This window comes from Salmo salar, chromosome ssa01, assembly GCF_905237065.1.
Source record: "Salmo salar chromosome ssa01, Ssal_v3.1, whole genome shotgun sequence".
Taxonomy (NCBI): Eukaryota; Metazoa; Chordata; class Actinopteri; order Salmoniformes; family Salmonidae; genus Salmo; species Salmo salar.
Genome location: NC_059442.1, coordinates 114,555,433 through 114,572,454, shown reverse-complemented (window position 1 = coordinate 114,572,454; position 17,022 = coordinate 114,555,433). Strand labels below are relative to the sequence as shown.

General features: G+C 42.1%; 1 protein-coding gene across 7 annotated transcripts in view; it reads left to right on the top strand.

Annotated features, from left to right (window-relative positions):
* LOC106591860 (dedicator of cytokinesis protein 1) overlaps positions 1-17,022 on the top strand; it is a 723,705-nt gene that overhangs the window by 627,417 nt on the left and 79,266 nt on the right. The window lies entirely within an intron of this gene.

Here is a 17,022-nt window from a genome sequence, read left to right as displayed (position 1 = left end):
GCCAATAGGCTGAACCCTTACAGTTATAGACAGTAGCCAATAGGCTGAAACCTTACAGTTTTAGACAGTAGCCAATAGGCTGAACCCTTACAGTTATAGACAGTAGCCAATAGGCTGAACCCTTACAGTTATAGACAGTAGCCAATAGGCTGAACCCTTACAGTTATAGACAGTAGCCAATAGCTTGAACCCTTACAGTTATAGACAGTAGCCAATAGCTTGAACCCTTACAGTTATAGACATTAGCCAATAGGCTGAACCCTTAGTTATAGACAGTAGCCAATACGCTGTATCCTTACAGTTATAGACAGTAGCCAATAGGTTGAACCCTTACAGTTATAGACAGTAGCCAATAGGCTGAACCCTTACAGTTATAGACAGTAGCCAATAGGCTGAACCCTTACAGTTATAGACAGTAGCCAATAGGCTGAACCCTTACAGTTATAGACAGTAGCCAATAGGCTGAACCCTTACAGTTATAGACAGTAGCCAATAGGCTGAACCCTTACAGTTATAGACAGTAGCCAATAGGCTGAACCCTTACAGTTATAGACAGTAGCCAATAGGCTGAACCCTTACAGTTTTAGACAGTAGCCAATAGGCTGAACCCTTACAGTTATAGACAGTAGCCAATAGGCTGAACCCTTACAGTTATAGACAGTAGCCAATAGGCTGAAATCTTACAGTTTTAGACAGTAGCCAATAGGCTGAACCCTTACAGTTATAGACAGTAGCCAATAGGCTGAAATCTTACAGTTTTAGACAGTAGCCAATAGGCTGAACCCTTACAGTTATAGACAGTAGCCAATAGGCTGAACCCTGACAGTAGCCAATAGGCTGAACCCTTACAGTTATAGACAGTAGCCAATAGGCTGAACCCTTACAGTTATAGACAGTAGCCAATAGGCTGAACCCTTCAGTTATAGACAGTAGCCAATAGGCTGTATCCTTACAGTTATAGACAGTAGCCAATAGGCTGAACCCTAACAGTTATAGACAGTAGCCAATAGGCTGAACCCTTACAGTTATAGACAGTAGCCAATAGGCTGAACCCTTACAGTTATAGACAGTAGCCAATAGGCTGAACCCTTACAGTTATAGACAGTAGCCAATAGGCTGAACCCTTACAGTTTTAGACAGTAGCCAATAGGCTGAACCCTTACAGTTTTAGACAGTAGCCAATAGGCTGAACCCTTAAGTTATAGACAGTAGCCAATAGGCTGAAATCTTACAGTTATAGACAGTAGCCAATAGGCTGAACCCTTACAGTTATAGACAGTAGCCAATAGGCTGAACCCTTACAGTTATAGACAGTAGCCAATAGGCTGAACCCTTACAGTTATAGACAGTAGCCAATAGGCTGAACCCTTACAGTTATAGACAGTAGCCAATAGGTTGAACCCTTACAGTTATAGACAGTAGCCAATAGGCTAAACCCTGACCGTTTTAGACAGTAGCCAATAGGCTGAACCCTTACAGTTATAGACAGTAGCCAATAGGCTTAAATCTTACAGTTTTAGACAGTAGCCAATAGGCTGAACCCTTACAGTTATAGACAGTAGCCAATAGGCTGAACCCTTACAGTTATAGACAGTAGCCAATAGGCTGAACCCTTACAGTTATAGACAGTAGCCAATAGCTTGAACCCTTACAGTTATAGACAGTAGCCAATAGCTTGAACCCTTACAGTTATAGACATTAGCCAATAGGCTGAACCCTTAGTTATAGACAGTAGCCAATACGCTGTATCCTTACAGTTATAGACAGTAGCCAATAGGCTGAACCCTAACAGTGTTAGACAGTAGCCAATAGGCTGAACCCTTACAGTTATAGACAGTAGCCAATAGGCTGAACCCTTACAGTTATAGACAGTAGCCAATAGGCTGAACCCTTACAGTTATAGACAGTAGCCAATAGGCTGAACCCTACGTAGAAGGCTGACTCTTTCAGTTATAGACTGTAGCCAATAGGCTGAACCCTTACAGTTATAGACAGTAGCCAATAGGCTGAACCCTTACAGTTATAGAAAGTAGCCAATAGGCTGAACCCTAACAGTTATAGACAGTAGCCAATAGGCTGAACCCTTACAGTTATAGACAGTAGCCAATAGGCTGAACCCTTACAGTTATAGACAGTAGCCAATAGGCTGAACCCTTACAGTTTTAGACAGTAGCCAATAGGCTGAACCCTTACAGTTTTAGACAGTAGCCAATAGGCTGTATCCTTAGTTATAGACAGTAGCCAATAGGCTGAACCCTTACAGTTATAGACAGTAGCCAATAGGCTGAACCCTTACAGTTATAGACAGTAGCCAATAGGCTGAACCCTTACAGTTATAGACAGTAGCCAATAGGCTGAACCCTTACAGTTATAGACAGTAGCCAATAGGCTGAACCCTTACAGTTTTAGACAGTAGCCAATAGGCTGTAACCTTACAGTTATAGACAGTAGCCAATAGGCTGAAACCTTACAGTTATAGACAGTAGCCAATAGGCTGAACCCTTACAGTTATAGACAGTAGCCAATAGGCTGAACCCTTACAGTTATAGACAGTAGCCAATAGGCTGAACCCTTACAGTTATAGACAGTAGCCAATAGGCTGAACCCTTACAGTTATAGACAGTAGCCAATAGGCTGAACCCTTACAGTTATAGACAGTAGCCAATAGGCTGAACCCTGACAGTTATAGACAGTAGCCAATAGGCTGAACCCTTACAGTTATAGACAGTAGCCAATAGGCTGAACCCTTACAGTTATAGACAGTAGCCAATAGGCTGAAACCTTACAGTTATAGACAGTAGCCAGTAGGCTGAACCCTTACAGTTATAGACAGTAGCCAATAGGCTGAACCCTTACAGTTATAGACAGTAGCCAATAGGCTGAACCCTTAGTTATAGACAGTAGCCAATACGCTGTATCCTTACAGTTATAGACAGTAGCCAATAGGCTGAACCCTAACAGTGTTAGACAGTAGCCAATAGGCTGAACCCTTACAGTTATAGACAGTAGCCAATAGGCTGAACCCTTACAGTTATAGACAGTAGCCAATAGGCTGAACCCTTACAGTTATAGACAGTAGCCAATAGGCTGAACCCTGACAGTAGCCAATAGGCTGAACTCTTACAGTTATAGACAGTAGCCAATAGGCTGAACCCTTACAGTTATAGACAGTAGCCAATAGGCTGTATCCTTACAGTTATAGAAAGTAGCCAATAGGCTGAACCCTAACAGTTATAGACAGTAGCCAATAGGCTGAACCCTTACAGTTATAGACAGTAGCCAATAGGCTGAACCCTTACAGTTATAGACAGTAGCCAATAGGCTGAACCCTTACAGTTTTAGACAGTAGCCAATAGGCTGAACCCTTACAGTTTTAGACAGTAGCCAATAGGCTGTATCCTTAGTTATAGACAGTAGCCAATAGGCTGAACCCTTACAGTTATAGACAGTAGCCAATAGGCTGAACCCTTACAGTTATAGACAGTAGCCAATAGGCTGAACCCTTACAGTTATAGACAGTAGCCAATAGGCTGAACCCTTACAGTTATAGACAGTAGCCAATAGGCTGAACCCTTACAGTTTTAGACAGTAGCCAATAGGCTGAACCCTTACAGTTTTAGACAGTAGCCAATAGGCTGTATCCTTAGTTATAGACAGTAGCCAATAGGCTGAACCCTTACAGTTATAGACAGTAGCCAATAGGCTGAACCCTTACAGTTATAGACAGTAGCCAATAGGCGGAACCCTTACAGTTATAGACAGTAGCCAATAGGCTAAACCCCGACCGTTTTAGACAGTAGCCAATAGGCTGAACCCTTACAGTTTTAGACAGTAGCCAATAGGCTGAACCCTTACAGTTATAGACAGTAGCCAATAGGCTGAAATCTTACAGTTTTAGACAGTAGCCAATAGGCTGAACCCTTACAGTTATAGACAGTAGCCAATAGGCTGAACCCTGACAGTAGCCAATAGGCTGAACTCTTACAGTTATAGACAGTAGCCAATAGGTTGAACCCTTACAGTTATAGACAGTAGCCAATAGGCTGAACCCTTAGTTATAGACAGTAGCCAATAGGCTGTATCCTTACAGTTATAGAAAGTAGCCAATAGGCTGAACCCTAACAGTTATAGACAGTAGCCAATAGGCTGAACCCTTACAGTTATAGACAGTAGCCAATAGGCTGAACCCTTACAGTTATAGACAGTAGCCAATAGGCTGAACCCTTACAGTTTTAGACAGTAGCCAATAGGCTGAACCCTTACAGTTTTAGACAGTAGCCAATAGGCTGTATCCTTAGTTATAGACAGTAGCCAATAGGCTGAAATCTTACAGTTATAGACAGTAGCCAATAGGCTGAACCCTTACAGTTATAGACAGTAGCCAATAGGCTGAACCCTTACAGTTATAGACAGTAGCCAATAGGCTGAACCCTTACAGTTATAGACAGTAGCCAATAGGCTGAACCCTTACAGTTTTAGACAGTAGCCAATAGGCTGAACCCTTACAGTTTTAGACAGTAGCCAATATGCTGTATCCTTAGTTATAGACAGTAGCCAATAGGCTGAACCCTTACAGTTATAGACAGTAGCCAATAGGCTGAACCCTTACAGTTATAGACAGTAGCCAATAGGCTGAACCCTTACAGTTATAGACAGTAGCCAATAGGCTAAACCCTGACCGTTTTAGACAGTAGCCAATAGGCTGAACCCTTACAGTTTTAGACAGTAGCCAATAGGCTGAACCCTTACAGTTATAGACAGTAGCCAATTGGCTGAAATCTTACAGTTTTAGACAGTAGCCAATAGGCTGAACCCTTACAGTTATAGACAGTAGCCAATAGGCTGAACCCTTACAGTTATAGACAGTAGCCAATAGGCTGAACCCTTACAGTTATAGACAGTAGCCAATAGCTTGAACCCTTACAGTTATAGACAGTAGCCAATAGCTTGAACCCTTACAGTTATAGACAGTAGCCAATAGGCTGAACCCTTAGTTATAGACAGTAGCCAATACGCTGTATCCTTACAGTTATAGACAGTAGCCAATAGGCTGAACCCTAACAGTGTTAGACAGTAGCCAATAGGCTGAACCCTTACAGTTATAGACAGTAGCCAATAGGCTGAACCCTTACAGTTATAGACAGTAGCCAATAGGCTGAACCCTTACAGTTATAGACAGTAGCCAATAGGCTGAACCCTTACAGTTATAGACAGTAGCCAATAGGCTGAACCCTTACAGTTATAGACAGTAGCCAATAGGCTGAACCCTTACAGTTTTAGACAGTAGCCAATAGGCTGAACCCTTACAGTTTTAGACAGTAGCCAATATGCTGTATCCTTACAGTTATAGACAGTAGCCAATAGGCTGAACCCTTACAGTTATAGACAGTAGCCAATAGGCTGAACCCTTACAGTTATAGACAGTAGCCAATAGGCTGAACCCTTACAGTTATAGACAGTAGCCAATAGGCTGAACCCTTACAGTTATAGACAGTAGCCAATAGGTTGAACCCTTACAGTTATAGACAGTAGCCAATAGGCTAAAACCCTGACAGTTTTAGACAGTAGCCAATAGGCTGAACCCTTACAGTTATAGACAGTAGCCAATAGGCTGAACCCTTACAGTTATAGACAGTAGCCAATAGGCTGAAACCTTACAGTTATAGACAGTAGCCAATAGGCTGAACCCTTACGGTTATAGACAGTAGCCAATAGGCTGAACCCTTACAGTTATAGACAGTAGCCAATAGGCTGAACCCTTACAGTTATAGACAGTAGCCAATAGGCTGAACCCTGACAGTTTTAGACAGTAGCCAATAGGCTGAACTCTTACAGTTTTAGACAGTAGCCAATAGGCTGAACCCTTACAGTTATAGACAGTAGCCAATAGGCTGAAATCTTACAGTTATAGACAGTAGCCAATAGGTTGAACCCTTACAGTTATAGACAGTAGCCAATAGGCTGAACCCTTACAGTTATAGACAGTAGCCAATAGGCTGAACCCTTACAGTTATAGAAAGTAGCCAATAGGCTGAACCCTAACAGTTTTAGACAGTAGCCAATAGGCTGAACCCTTACAGTTTTAGACAGTAGCCAATAGGCTGTGTCCTTAAGTTATAGACAGTAGCCAATAGGCTGAACCCTTACAGTTATAGACAGTAGCCAATAGGCTGAACCCTTACAGTTATAGACAGTAGCCAATAGGCTGAACCCTTACAGTTATAGACAGTAGCCAATAGGTTGAACCCTTACAGTTATAGACAGTAGCCAATAGGCTAAACCCTGACCGTTTTAGACAGTAGCCAATAGGCTGAACCCTTACAGTTTTAGACAGTAGCCAATAGGCTGAACCCTTACAGTTATAGACAGTAGCCAATAGGCTGAATCCTTACAGTTATAGACAGTAGCCAATAGCTTGAACCCTTACAGTTATAGACAGTAGCCAATAGCTTGAACCCTTACAGTTATAGACAGTAGCCAATAGGCTGAACCCTTAGTTATAGACAGTAGCCAATACGCTGTATCCTTACAGTTATAGACAGTAGCCAATAGGCTGAACCCTAACAGTGTTAGACAGTAGCCAATAGGCTGAACCCTTACAGTTATAGACAGTAGCCAATAGGCTGAACCCTTACAGTTATAGACAGTAGCCAATAGGCTGAACCCTTACAGTTATAGACAGTAGCCAATAGGCTGAACCCTTACAGTTATAGACAGTAGCCAATAGGCTGAACCCTTACAGTTGTAGACAGTAGCCAATAGGCTGAACCCTTACAGTTATAGACAGTAGCCAATAGGCTGAACCCTTACAGTTATAGACAGTAGCCAATAGGCTGAACCCTTACAGTTTTAGACAGTAGCCAATAGGCTGAACCCTTACAGTTTTAGACAGTAGCCAATAGGCTGAACCCTTACAGTTTTAGACAGTAGCCAATATGCTGTATCCTTAGTTATAGACAGTAGCCAATAGGCTGAACCCTTACAGTTATAGACAGTAGCCAATAGCCTGAACCCTTACAGTTATAGACAGTAGCCAATAGGCTGAACCCTTACAGTTATAGACAGTAGCCAATAGGCTGAACCCTTACAGTTATAGACAGTAGCCAATAGGCTGAACCCTTACAGTTATAGACAGTAGCCAATAGGCTGAACCCTTACAGTTATAGACAGTAGCCAGTAGATTGAACCCTTACAGTTATAGACAGTAGCCAATAGCTTGAACCCTTACAGTTATAGACAGTAGCCAATAGGCTGAACCCTTAGTTATAGACAGTAGCCAATACGCTGTATCCTTACAGTTATAGACAGTAGCCAATAGGCTGAACCCTAACAGTGTTAGACAGTAGCCAATAGGCTGAACCCTTACAGTTATAGACAGTAGCCAATAGGCTGAACCCTTACAGTTATAGACAGTAGCCAATAGGCTGAACCCTTACAGTTATAGACAGTAGCCAATAGGCTGAACCCTGACAGTAGCCAATAGGCTGAACTCTTACAGTTATAGACAGTAGCCAATAGGCTGAACCCTTACAGTTATAGACAGTAGCCAATAGGCTGTATCCTTACAGTTATAGAAAGTAGCCAATAGGCTGAACCCTAACAGTTATAGACAGTAGCCAATAGGCTGAACCCTTACAGTTATAGACAGTAGCCAATAGGCTGAACCCTTACAGTTATAGACAGTAGCCAATAGGCTGAACCCTTACAGTTTTAGACAGTAGCCAATAGGCTGAACCCTTACAGTTTTAGACAGTAGCCAATAGGCTGTATCCTTAGTTATAGACAGTAGCCAATAGGCTGAACCCTTACAGTTATAGACAGTAGCCAATAGGCTGAACCCTTACAGTTATAGACAGTAGCCAATAGGCTTAACCCTTACAGTTATAGACAGTAGCCAATAGGCTGAACCCTTACAGTTATAGACAGTAGCCAATAGGCTGAACCCTTACAGTTTTAGACAGTAGCCAATAGGCTGAACCCTTACAGTTTTAGACAGTAGCCAATAGGCTGTATCCTTAGTTATAGACAGTAGCCAATAGGCTGAACCCTTACAGTTATAGACAGTAGCCAATAGGCTGAACCCTTACAGTTATAGACAGTAGCCAATAGGCGGAACCCTTACAGTTATAGACAGTAGCCAATAGGCTAAACCCTGACCGTTTTAGACATTAGCCAATAGGCTGAACCCTTACAGTTTTAGACAGTAGCCAATAGGCTGAACCCTTACAGTTATAGACAGTAGCCAATAGGCTGAAATCTTACAGTTTTAGACAGTAGCCAATAGGCTGAACCCTTACAGTTATAGACAGTAGCCAATAGGCTGAACACTGACAGTAGCCAATAGGCTGAACTCTTACAGTTATAGACAGTAGCCAATAAGGTTGAACCCTTACAGTTATAGACAGTAGCCAATAGGCTGAACCCTTAGTTATAGACAGTAGCCAATAGGCTGTATCCTTACAGTTATAGAAAGTAGCCAATAGGCTGAACCCTAACAGTTATAGACAGTAGCCAATAGGCTGAACCCTTACAGGTTATAGACAGTAGCCAATAGGCTGAACCCTTACAGTTATAGACAGTAGCCAATAGGCTGAACCCTTACAGTTTTAGACAGTAGCCAATAGGCTGAACCCTTACAGTTTTAGACAGTAGCCAATAGGCTGTATCCTTAGTTATAGACAGTAGCCAATAGGCTGAAATCTTACAGTTATAGACAGTAGCCAATAGGCTGAACCCTTACAGTTATAGACAGTAGCCAATAGGCTGAACCCTTACAGTTATAGACAGTAGCCCAAGAGGCTGAACCCTTACAGTTATAGACAGTAGCCAATAGGGTGAACCCTTACAGTTTTAGACAGTAGCCAATAGGCTGAACCCTTACAGTTTTAGACAGTAGCCAATAGGCTGTATCCTTAGTTATAGACAGTAGCCAATAGGCTGAACCCTTACAGTTATAGACAGTAGCCAATAGGCTGAACCCTTACAGTTATAGACAGTAGCCAATAGGGCTGAACCCTTACAGTTATAGACAGTAGCCAATAGGCTAAACCCTGACCGTTTTAGACAGTAGCCAATAGGCTACCCTTACAGTTTTAGACAGTAGCCAATAGGCTGAACCCTTACAGTTATAGACAGTAGCCAATTGGCTGAAATCTTACAGTTTTAGACAGTAGCCAATAGGCTGAACCCTTACAGTTATAGACAGTAGCCAGGCGAACGACAGTAGCCAATAGGCTGAACCCTTACAGTTATAGACAGTAGCCAATAGGCTGAACCCTTACAGTTATAGACAGTAGCCAATAGGCTGAACCCTTACAGTTATAGACAGTAGCCAATAGGCTGTACCCCTTACAGTTATAGACAGTAGCCAATAGGCTGAACCCTTACAGTTATAGACAGTAGCCAATAGGCTGAACCCTTACAGTTATAGACAGTAGCCAATAGGCTGAACCCTTACAGTTATAGACAGTAGCCAATAGGCTGAACCCTTACAGTTTTGGAGTGGCCAATAGGCTGAACCCTTACAGTTATAGACAGTAGCCAATAGGCTGAACCCTTAAGTTATAGACAGTAGCCAATAGGCTGAACCCTTACAGTTATAGACAGTAGCCAATAGAGCTGACCCTTACAGTTATAGACAGTAGCCAATAGGCTGAACCCTTACAGTTATAGACAGTAGCCAATAGGCTGAACCCTTACAGTTATAGACAGTAGCCAAAAGGCTGAACCCTTTACAGTTTTAGACAGTAGCCAATAGGCTGAACCCTTACAGTTTTAGACAGTAGCCAATAGGCTGTACCCTTAGTTATAGACAGTAGCCAATAGGCTGAACCCTTACAGTTATAGACAGTAGCCAATAGGCTGAACCCTTACAGTTATAGACAGTAGCCAATAGGCTGAACCCTTACAGTTATAGACAGTAGCCAATAGGCTGAACCCTTACAGTTTTAGACAGTAGCCAATAGGCTGAACCCTTACAGTTTTAGACAGTAGCCAATAGGCTGAACCCTTACAGTTATAGACAGTAGCCAATGAAATCTTACAGTTTTAGACAGTAGCCAATAGGCTGAAACCCCTTACAGTTATAGACAGTAGCCAATAGGCTGAACCCTTACAGTTATAGACAGTAGCCAATAGGCTGAACCCTTACAGTTATAGACAGTAGCCAATAGGTTGAACCCTTACAGTTATAGACAGTAGCCAATAGGCTTGAACCCTTACAGTTATCGACAGTAGCCAATAGGCTGAACCCTTAGTTATAGACAGTAGCCAATACGCTGTATCACTTACAGTTATAGACAGTAGCCAATGCATGGGCTAGACCCTAACAGTGTTAGACAGTAGCCAATAGGCTGAACCCTTACAGTTATAGACAGTAGCCAATAGGCTGAACCCTTACAGTTATAGACAGTAGCCAATAGGCCGAACCCTTACAGTTATAGACAGTAGCCAATAGGCTGAACCCTTACAGTTATAGACAGTAGCCAATAGGCTGAACCCTTACAGTTATAGACAGGCCAATAGGCTGACATAGTTTTAGACGGTAGCCAATAGGCTGAACCCTTACGTTATAGACAGTAGCCAATAGGCTGAACCCTGGTTATAGACAGTAGCCAATAGGCTGAACCCTTACAGTTATAGACAGTAGCCAATAGGCTGAACCCTTACAGTTATAGACAGTAGCCAATAGGCTGAACCCTTACAGTTATAGACGGTAGCCAATAGGCCGAACCCTTACAGTTATAGACAGTAGCCAATAGGTTGAACCCTTACAGTTATAGACAGTAGCAATAGGCTAAACCCGACAGTTTTAGACAGTAGCCAATAGGCTGAACCCTTACAGTTTATAGACAGTAGCCAATAGGCTGAACCCTTACAGTTATAGACAGTAGCCCAGGCTGACCTAGACAGTAGCCAATAGGCTGAACCCTTACAGTTATAGACAGTAGCCAATAGGCTGAACCCTTACAGTTATAGACAGTAGCCAATAGGTTGAACCCTTACAGTTATAGACAGTAGCCAATAGGCTAAACCCTGACAGTTTTAGACAGTAGCCAATATGCTGAACCCTTACAGTTTTAGACGGTAGCCAATAGGCTGAACCCTTACAGTTATAGACAGTAGCCAATAGGCTGAAATCTTACAGTTTTAGACAGTAGCCAGAGGCTGAACCCTTACAGTTATAGACAGTAGCCAATAGGCTGAACCCCGACAGTAGCCAATAGGCTGAACTCTACAGTTATAGACAGTAGCCAATAGGTTGAACCCTTACAGTTATAGACAGGAGCCAATAGGCTGAACCTTACAGTTATAGACATGTAAATAGGCTGAACCCTTACAGTTATAGACAGTAGCCAATAGGCTGAACCCTAACAGTTATAGACAGTAGCCAATAGGCTTAACCTGACCAGTTTATAGACGGTAGCCAATAGGCTGAACCCTTACAGTTATAGACAGTAGCCAATAGGCTGAACCCTTACAGTTATAGACAGTAGCCAATAAGGCTGAAACCTTACAGTTTAGACAGTAGCCATAGAACCCGTATAGACAGTAGCCAATAGGCTGAACCCTTACAGTTATAGACAGTAGCCAATAGGCTGAACCCTTACAGTTATAGACAGTAGCCAATAGGCTGAACCCTTACAGTTATAGACAGTAGCCAAATAGGCTGGAACCCTTACAGTTATAGACAGTAGCCAATAGGCTGAACCCTTACAGTTATAGACAGTAGCCAATAGGCTGTACCCTTACAGTTATAGACAGTAGCCAATAGGCTGAACCCTAACAGTTATAGACAGTAGCCAATAGGCTGAACCCTTACAGTTATAGACAGTAGCCAATAGGCTGAACCCTTACAGTTATAGACAGTAGCCAATAGGCTGAACCCTTACAGTTATAGACAGTAGCCAATAGGCTGAACCCTTACAGTTATAGACAGTAGCCAATAGGCTGAACCCTTACAGTTATAGACAGTAGCCAATAGGCTGAACCCTTACAGTTATAGACAGTAGCCAATAGGCTGAACCCTTACAGTTATAGACAGTAGCCAATAGGCTGAACCCTTACAGTTATAGACAGTAGCCAATAGGCTGAACCCTTACAGTTATAGACAGTAGCCAATAGGCTGAACCCTCCAGTTTAGACAGTAGCAAGTTAGACAGTAGCCAATAGGCTGAACCCTTACAGTTATAGACAGTAGCCAATAGGCTGAACCCTTACAGTTATAGACAGTAGCCAATAGGCTGAACCCTTACAGTTATAGACAGTAGCCAATAGGCTGAACCCTTACAGTTATAGACAGTAGCCAATAGGCTGAACCCTTACAGTTATAGACAGTAGCCAATAGGCTGAACCCTTACAGTTATAGACAGTAGCCAATAGGCTGAACCCTTACAGTTATAGACAGGCCAGTAGGCTGAACCCTTACAGTTATAGACAGTAGCCAATAGGCTGAACCCTTACAGTTATAGACAGTAGCCAATAGGCTGAACCCTTACAGTTATAGACAGTAGCCAATAGGCTGAACCCTTACAGTTATAGACAGTAGCCAGTAGGCTGGAACCCTTACAGTTATAGACAGTAGCCAATAGGCTGAACCCTTACGTTATGACAGTAGCCAATAGGCTGAACCCTTACAGTTATAGACAGTAGCCAATAGGCTGAACCCTTACAGTTATAGACAGTAGCCAATAGGCTGAACCCTTACAGTTATAGACAGTAGCCAATAGGCTGAACCCTTACAGTTATAGACAGTAGCCAATAGGCTGAACCCTTACAGTTATAGACAGTAGCCAATAGGCTGAACCCTTACAGTTATAGACAGTAGCCAATAGGCTGAACCCTTACAGTTATAGACAGTAGCCAATAGGCTGAACCCTTACAGTTATAGACAGTAGCCAATAGGCTGAACCCTTACAGTTTTGACAGTAGCCAATAGGCTGAACCCTTACAGTTATAGACAGTAGCCAATAGGCTGAACCCTTACAGTTATAGACAGTAGCCAATAGGCTGAACCAGACAGAGCCTTACAGTTATAGACAGTAGCCAATAGGCTGAACCCTTACAGTTATAGACAGTAGCCAATAGGCTGAACCCTTACAGTTATAGACAGTAGCCAATAGGCTGAACCCTTACAGTTATAGACAGTAGCCAATAGGCTGAACCCTTACAGTTATAGACAGTAGCCAATAGGCTGAACCCTTACAGTTTACAAGTTATAGACAGTAGCCAATAGGCTGAACCCTTACAGTTATAGACGGTAGCCAATAGGCTGAACCCTTACAGTTATAGACAGTAGCCAATAGGCTGAACCCTTACAGTTTTAGACAGTAGCCAATAGGCTGAACCCTTACAGTTTTAGACAGTAGCCAATAGGCTGTACCCTTACAGTTATAGACGGCCGGCTGAACCCTTACAGTTTAGACAGTAGCCAATAGGCTGAACCCTTACAGTTATAGACAGTAGCCAATAGGCGGAACCCTTACAGTTATAGACAGTAGCCAATAGGCTGAAACCTGACCGTTTTAGACAGTAGCCAATAGGCTGAACCCTTACAGTTTTAGACAGTAGCCAATAGCATAGGCGAACCCTTACAGTTATAGACAGTAGCCAATAGGTTGAACCCTTACAGTTATAGACAGTAGCCAATAGGCTAAACCCTGACAGTTTTAGACAGTAGCCAATATGCTGAACCCTTACAGTTTTAGACAGTAGCCAATAGGCTGAACCCTTACAGTTATAGACAGTAGCCAATAGGCTGAACCCTTACAGTTATAGACAGTAGCCAATAGGCTGAACCCTTACAGTTATAGACAGTTGCCAATAGGCTGAACCCTTAGTTATAGACAGTAGCCAATAGGCTGTATCCTTACAGTTATAGACAGTAGCCAATAGGCTGAACCCTAACAGTTTTAGACAGTAGCCAATAGGCTGAACCCTTACAGTTATAGACAGTAGCCAATAGGCTGAACCCTTGCAGTTATAGACAGTAACCAATAGGCTGAACCCTTACAGTTTTAGACAGTAGCCAATAGGCTGAACCCTAACAGTTTTAGACAGTAGCCAATAGGCTGAACCCTTACAGTTATAGACAGTAGCCAATAGGCTGAACCCTTGCAGTTATAGACAGTAACCAATAGGCTGAACCCTTACAGTGTTAGACAGTAGCCAATAGGCTGAACCCTTACAGTTATAGACAGTAGCCAATAGGCTGAACCCTTAGTTATAGACAGTAACCAATAGGCTGAACCCTTACAGTTTTAGACAGTAGCCAATAGGCTATTGTGGCTATCCGAGCATAATGTAGTAGGCCTACCAACAAAACCAATGGAGTAAATCCCATAACATTTCCACATGGAAATAGCTGTTGATTTCTATGATATAGCCTACAATAGTCTATATGTGGTGTTCAATGCAGGTCTACATTAAATGAGACTTTTAACGACATTTTTACATTATGAAGAGCCTGACTTTAATGCATGATTTTTTACTTGGTCTGTAACACCATGGGACAAATAGGTAAATTGTATTATATGATGCAAGAAACTACTTTACAAAATGAATTATAATTACCATACAGGGAATTAGACAATGTAGGCTACCCCTCTGCCTATTGTTGTACATGCATATTCAAGCCTGTCTCAAAATACAACACTGTCCCTTTAATTAAGACAAGCTTTTTACCTGACTGGCTTTTCAAAGACAACTTGAAATGTAGCCTACATTTTATGTGCTCTTGTAGGAAGCAGTAACTCCCCATTGCTGACCTTTACTTATCTATAACTGGGCTGATAACTCACTAACTAGCAAAGAACATCAACAAACATGCAGCTCTGTGCTCTGAACTGAACTGATCTGAACTGATCTGAACTGATCTGATCTGAACTGATTTGATCTGATCTGATCTGAATTGATCTGACCTGATCTGAACTGAACTGAACTGAACTGATCTGAACTGATCTGCTTCCCTGTGGCTCAGTTGGTAGAGCATGGTGTTTGCAATGGTGTTTGCAACGCCAGGGTTGTGGGTTCGATTCCCACGGGGGGCCAGTATGGAGGGAAAAAAAGAAGAAAAATGTATGAAATGAATTGAAATGTATCCATTCACTACTGTAAGTCGCTCTGGATAAGAGCATCTGCTAAATGACTAAAATGTAAATGTAATCTGAAAAGCGCATTCACTCGTGGGTGATTGAAAGATTGCTCGTGGGCTACCCCCGCCAATAGTATTCTACTCCGTTGTGCTCTGCCTACAACAAAATCACAGACTCAGTCTTGCAAAGTTAGATTTGTTTTGGTGTGTTGCATTGAAAAGGGACTGATCTAATGTTTAATCGATCTATATAGTGCAAACTAATGGAACGAACTCAGTGAAGTCCAATCTCTGCGCCATGGCAATTCTTCTGCGCGGCAATTCATGCGCAGAAAGCATCAGCGTATGTTACATTAGGGAGAAAAACAAAGTTCAAAGCCTGTTGAGAGCAGAACAGGGTTCAAAGCCTGTTGGGAACAGGACAGGGTTCAAAGCCTGTTGGGAACAGAACAGGGTTCAAAGCCTGTTGGGAACAGAACAGGGTTCAAAGCCTGTTGGGAACAGAACAGGGTTCAAAGCCTTTTGAGAGCAGAACAGGGTTCAAAGCCTGTTGAGAGCAGAACAAAGCTGAAAGCCTGTTGAGAGCAGAACAGGGTTCAAAGCCTGTTGAGAGCAGAACAAGGTCCAAAGCCTGTTGGGAACAGAACACGGTTCAAAGCCTGTTGGGAGCAGAACACGGTTCAAAGCCTGTTGGGAGCAGAACAGGGTTCAAAGCCTGTTGGGAGCAGAACAAGGTTCAAAGCCTGTTGAGGGCAGAACAAGGTCCAAAGCCTGTTGGGACAGAACACAGTTCAAAGCCTGTTGAGAATAGAAACAGTCTCTTTATTTGATAAATTGCTTCTCTGATTTGACACCAGTTCACTGCCAATAACTCTCACTGTTTACTGATGTAGCATAGGAAAACATGAAACACTGAATACTGATGTAGCAGAAGGAAAACATGAAACACTGAATACTGATGTAGCAGAAGGAAAACATGAAACACTGAATACTGATGTAGCAGAAGGAAAACATGAAACACTGAATACTAATGTAGCAGAAGGAAAACATGAAACACTGAATACTAATGTAGCAGAAGGAAAACATGAAACACTGAATACTGATGTAGCAGAAGGAAAACATGAAACACTGAATACTGATGTAGCAGAAGGAAAACATGAAACACTGAATACTGATGTAGCAGAAGGAAAACATGAAACACTGAATACTGATGTAGCAGAAGGAAAACATGAAACACTGAATACTAATGTAGCAGAAGGAAAACATGAAACACTGAATACTAATGTAGCAGAAGGAAAACATGAAATACTGATGTAGCAGAAGGAAAACATGAAACACTGAATACTGATGTAGCAGAAAGAAAACATGAAACACTGAATACTGATGTAGCAGAAGGAAAACATGAAACACTGAATACTGATGTAGCAGAAGGAAACCATGAAACACTGAATACTGATGTAGCAGAAGGAAAACATGAAACACTGAATACTGATGTAGCAGAAGGAAAACATGAAACACTGAATACTGATGTAGCAGAAGGAAAACATGAAACACTGAATACTGATGTAGCATAGGAAAACATGAAACACTGAATACTGATGTAGCAGAAGGAAAACATGAAACACTGAATACTGATGTAGCAGAAGGAAAACATGAAACACTGAATACTGATGTAGCAGAAGGAAAACATGAAACACTGAATACTGATGTAGCAGAAGGAAAACATGAAACACTGAATACTGATGTAGCAGAAGGAAAACATGAAACACTGAATACTAATGTAGCAGAAGGAAAACATGAAACACTGAATACTAATGTAGCAGAAGGAAAACATGAAACACTGAATACTGATGTAGCAGAAGGAAAACATGAAACACTGAATACTGATGTAGCAGAAGGAAAACATGAAACACTGAATACTGATGTAGCAG